Source organism: Numida meleagris, chromosome 11 (assembly GCF_002078875.1).
Source record: "Numida meleagris isolate 19003 breed g44 Domestic line chromosome 11, NumMel1.0, whole genome shotgun sequence".
NCBI classification, from domain to species: Eukaryota; Metazoa; Chordata; class Aves; order Galliformes; family Numididae; genus Numida; species Numida meleagris.
Genome location: NC_034419.1, coordinates 11,208,274 through 11,213,941, shown reverse-complemented (window position 1 = coordinate 11,213,941; position 5,668 = coordinate 11,208,274).

The window sequence follows — 5,668 nt, the reverse complement described above, 5'->3', positions numbered from 1 at the left end:
GAGCCGCCGGGGACGAGCGAGAAGCGAAGCGGAGCGGAGGGGCCGCGGCTCGTAGCGGACGAGGGGCGCGCGGCGGTGCTGCCATCAGCCGGCGGCCGCGTCACCTTTGTGTCCGACCTCGGGTCCCGCCCGGCGGCACCGCGCGCGGCGCTGCCCGGAGCCGGCCCGCAGCAGCAGGTGGCCGAGGTGCCGCGCAGCCCCGCGCGGTGCGTGGAAGCGGGGCGCGGGGAGCCGGGAACATAACAAAAGCAGCGTTACGTCCGGCCCCGGGACAGCCCGGAGCCGCCGGGGACGGCTGCACGGAAGCAAAAAATGGCACACGGCGAACGCCGGCCCCACGCGTCGCGCCGCAGGGACGGACGGGCGGCACAAAGCCCTCCGCGTGAGACCGTGCTCCGTCGGTAACGGCCCCGCACGGTCTCGCCGTTAATGCTCCCATTTTTCTGGCTTACACTGCGACCTCTGTGCTCCCAGACGTGCTGGGCCGTGCCGGGTCGCCGGCGTTGTCCCCACACAACGGCTCGCTGTGAGCCACTGCGCTGCAGGTGGACCGAAGGCGGTCACAAAGGCCTACGGCCGCGCGCCCGCTGCAGCCACGGGCAGATGTGCGGAAAGGCCGAACAAAGGACGGGGCTGTGCCATCACCACCCAGCCCTGAGCACCACAGGGAAGAAGAGGATGCGGCTGGGGGCCGAAGCAAGCTCCCGGGAATAAGAAACGGACACAGGACGAGCTGCGTGCCCATCGCTCCTGGTTCTCGGCTGGGGGAGAAGCCACAGAGCTCCGCTCGAGGCACAAAGCCGCTCTCTCAAAGCCGGGGCAGGCTTCCCTCCCACGTGCATTTCTGGCATTTCAGAGGAACGCTGGTGGTACGAGTCCCACGTCCGGAAGCGTCACTGAACATCTACTCTCTTTGTTACGCTGCAACAGCCGCCTCCCGCTCCCACCCCGACGAACTGCTGCTTTCCGAGGGAGAAATGAAGTCCGAGAGCTTGGGGATGGGGCACGGTCCCGCGGAGGAAGGGCTGTTTGCAGGGAGGCCTGGGGCAGCTCGCTGCACACGGGGACACCCATGGGATACGAAGCCCCGCTGCTGCTGCCCGAGGAACCCATCCTATCACCACGCTGCCCCCTCGGCATCGCTGTTCGGGTTGGGGCTCATTCAACCACACGTTGTCATCATCTCACAAATCAGACATTTCAGCTGCACCAAAATCCAGCTTTGGTGACTAAGAGTGTAAAAAAAAAAAAAAAATAGATATTTTTTCCTTTGCTCCAACCCATTCCTGACTGAAGACGCTAATCCCCTGCCTACCTTTCCCCCAGAGCCAGTCCCGACCTGCAGCCCCTTCAGTCTGCCTAAAAAAAACCCCTAACACACGCACGGAAAAGCTTTGTTTAAAAAGCAGCAAACCAACCCGACCCAACCCAACCAGCCACAGGCAGGAGAGCACGCTGCTAAAGAGGGCCGAGAGCTGCATGCTGCAGGGCTGCACCCCGCTCCCAGCCGGGGCCCTCTGCAGCCACGGGCGCATCCCAAACGCGGGGCAGCAGGACACGCTGCCTCTGCAGGAAGGAGCTCCCATTGCTCTGCACAGCAATCCTGCTCCCAGAACAGCCGTAAAAGCCAGTTCTCAGGCAGCGCACGGCTGAAAACAGCACGGCACGAAGAGCGAACGTGGCATGAATTTGTGCTTTCTACAGCTTCTGATTCCCATTTATTCAGGTTTTTTATACATTTGAATCCACACAGGATCCTCCCCTCTGGAAGCCCCTGCTCGCAGCTGCTTCTAAGCAGGTTAGCTGAGTTCCTTACATAACTGTTGTGGTAATCACAAGACCGGCAGCTGCTTATACCCCGTTTGATTTTCTTCTTGCTCTTCCTCCCCTCCGAGCAGGGGATGAAATTGGTAAAGAAAGTCACGAGCGAGCCCCGTCTGTAGCTCCTGGCGATGAACTGCATCTAGAGCAGCGATTCAGGGACCACGGGAAGGTCGGCCACATCAGCCCTGCTTTGTAGCTTCCAGGTTTTCAGTTTGTCAGGACATTCAGGAAGAGCACTACGGTCTTCATGCCCCGTATCTGGGCCCCCTTGCCTTTGCTAGCAGCAGCAGTGATGTTGAAGGGCCTTCTCCTGAACTCGAATCAAATCGTCTGCAATGGGCAGCTTGCTTCAGGCACGCTCTCACAGGAAGGCCACTGCAGGCTGCAGCCATTTAAGATTAAAGGTTTAAAGCAGAAGTGTGCAAAGCAGCTTTAAAAAAAAAGTTTCCTTGTAGAGTATTTCAAAACTGGTTGAGAAGGCACCTTACAAATTTGATTCTGAAAAACAGTCGTGAATGTGGTACTTGTAGGGTCTCACTCTATTGCAGCTGTCCACATGCATGTACATGATCCTCCCGCCCGCTGCAAATCTCAGTCCTGTCCCTGACGTAAACAGAACGTTTCTATCACTCCTCAGCGCCACGGAGAAGGAAGTGCTTGTTTTTAGAAGGTATTTTGTGCAAGAAACTGTCTTTGCCAAACATAGTTACAATCAGATCAACAGGAACACCTGCAGCTTCCAACCAGGATGGCAGGATGGCAGAACATCCAAACCGTAAGTATTAATAAACAGACACACACTGATTGTGATGCCACATATAGTCACCTTTGTTTTGTATTCATAAGTGATGTCTGATATTCCTTTCCTCTGTGGAAGAAATGGCAAGCTCTCTTCAGAATGCACCTCCTGTTAGAAGGCAGCAGTGACCTCATTCCACGGCTTTTTCCATAGCCACTAGCTAGGCTGTTTGCTTTCCAGTTAAGAGTGGCTTCTCGTGGAGCAGCAAGAACTCAAAATAGCTTGGCAGGAGCTGAGTTCCGACAACTGCCATTCATTTTTCTATAGCCATTGTCCACTAGCAGGCTTCCTGTTGCTGTTACTTGTTCCCTCTTCTCTTCTATGTCTTGGTTAACAGCAAAAATAACCTGACACTGCACTGCATTCCTCTGGCTGACAAACCCACGGGTCGGTCCTTGGCCTCATTAGCACCCGCAAAAAGGATTGCAAGCACCATCTCAGCTGGTCAGCACCTGGGAAACACGGCTGGCTGAGCCATCCGACCCAGAGGACTTTGTTCACAGAATGCAAGAATGTCAGTCTTGAAGGGCTTAGCAAGCAGAATTCTCTTGCATAAGGAAAGCTCCAGCTGAGAGACCCAACTCCCAAAAGCAAAACTCAACTATCAGCATAAACTTTGCTAACAATCCACAGGCGTGCAGCACAGCGCTGCTGCTTGGTTGTTATTTTTTAGCTAGAATAGCCCAAAAGAACACGGGCAACAAACCACTCACTCGGCCGTGCCTGAATCGCCAGGAGAGATGCAATGAGACATCACTGTATGCAGCGTAAGTCACCTCCAGTACTGCAAACCCACCTCACCCAGTGGGAGCACTCCGATAAATACTTCAGCATACAGCTGGGCTGCTTTTGTTCAGACTTGTGTATTTACTGCTCGTGTTACCATGACGGAGAGCTAGCATGAAGCAGCTCACAGGTGAGGTGTACAGCCTGTGCTCTACTGTCGTCCTGGATACTGCCCTCGGCTCCAGGTACAGCTGGGACTGCACGGCCACACCTTCTGCCCCTGGGGTACACGTGTGGCAAGGCACCAGGCTGCAGAGCGTTGCCACAACAGAGCCATGATTCACGCAGGATGGAGGGAGCATACACATCTGTCCTCCAACTGCTGTTACAAGTTGCTGTTCTCACTGTAACGATTCTGCTGTCGCTTTACATAGGAGGATTATCGAGGAGGAGCAGGAGCGCAGTAATCAGCTCTAACAACGAATTCTGCCAGCTGCAGGACTCTGCACACACAGAACCTACTCCTGAATCTCCAAACTCCCTACAGAGGATGAGATCATTATTTTCACCTTGATACATATCACCCCATCCTGCTCTTCTCAAGCTCAATACAAACAGAATCACGGTACTATCTCTTCTTCTTCGATTACACACTTGTCTCTGATTTTCAAGCTTCTGCAAGAAGTATAACCTGTAGAAACATTTGTGAAATGAGAAAATGAAGTATCACAGATTTGAAAAGTTGCATTGATCTGGATGTACTTCCTGATGCAGCTGAATGGGAATTTTTATGTTGGTTCTCAAGCCCTCAGATCAAACAGCTTCCCCAGGAAACTACACGCTCCAAACGATCAATACAGAAATCAGCAAAACCACCTTTTGCATAATTCATCTTCCAAGTACTGAATCAGCACAGACCTTTCCTAGTATTGCTTACTCAGTCATGTTATAATAGCACCCAGTGGTACCAAATGAAGTTGGTGCCTCAGAGCAAATGTCCCTGTCCCAAACATCTTACAGTCTTGAGGCTTACGGTCAAAACCTCCAGCTCTTTTGCTATGGTTACTGGAGAGAGCTTCACGTATCAGTGTGTGTACTGAACACAGCTTAGTCATCTGAAACGCTCACACAAAGGCATCTGGGCATGAAGTGAGGCTGTCAGCACTTTGCAAAGGTTTCACAAAAGTGCCTGGAAGAACCCGAGTTCCGAGTTCGGTTTGCTTATCTGCTACCATTGTAGGGAGAAAACTACACCAGCAATACCAACAACTTTGTGTCGGGCCATACACAGACACTGAAGTTCAGCTGTTTAGACAGCATTTTTCTTCAGCCAGCTATTCTTCATCCCTTCCAAGAAAAGCATGCAGCTGAACCTCTCACTTCTTTCCAGTTGCAGTTTTGGTGTAGTTTGCATAGCACTGTTTATGTACCATAAAATACCATCTCAGAAATAGTGCTGTAGAACAGCATTTCCAGACAGGACATAACTAAAAGAATATAAACTGAAGACAGTTCCAAACTGAAGACAGTTCCAAAAGAGTGATTTCCAAAGCTGCTTACTGCGAGCACAAAACAGCTGGTGAACGACAGGTCGAGGAGCCTGGAGGGAAAGGACGGATGACTTATACCTGAGGAGTGAACATCACTGCACTTCATACATCTCTATACCTGGCAGTAATGTGGCTATAGTTCCAGAAACGCTTTTGGAAGCTTCACAATAATCAGAAAGCGACCACAGGTGATTTAAATATATTTTAAATGTACCACCTGGCTGTACAGACACATGAAGCTATACGTTATGCCATGAGAACTTCAGTCCTCCTTGTCTATATCACTCCCCTGCTGTTTGTTACACAGCAAACTACTGCATCTAGATTAAAAACAACAACAACAACAAAACAACCCCAAAATAAATAACAAATAAATAACCCAACTGAAAAAGCATCAGAGCAAATATCTCTATCTCACTGGTAAAATGACTTCTAATGTTTTGTATACAGACAAACTGCAAAATTATTAAATCAGGAGTGAAATTATAATGGATTACACATGAAGGACTTTGATCAACAACAGACTGAAAGAATCATTTGAACTGAAAACCACAAACAGAGCTCCAGATGAAGGTCACCGATTGGCATAATAACATGAGACTAAACAACAGAAGAGTCAGTCGGTGAATGAAATTGACAGATGGAACAGTGGACTCTCTTTCACTTGAGTTAAAAGGCACACAGCAAGTCAAAGCCTTAGCACGGAGCTAACACGGAGCCTACAGCAGTAGACAGACAGCCCTGTTCCAAGCATACAGCAGAAAGCATG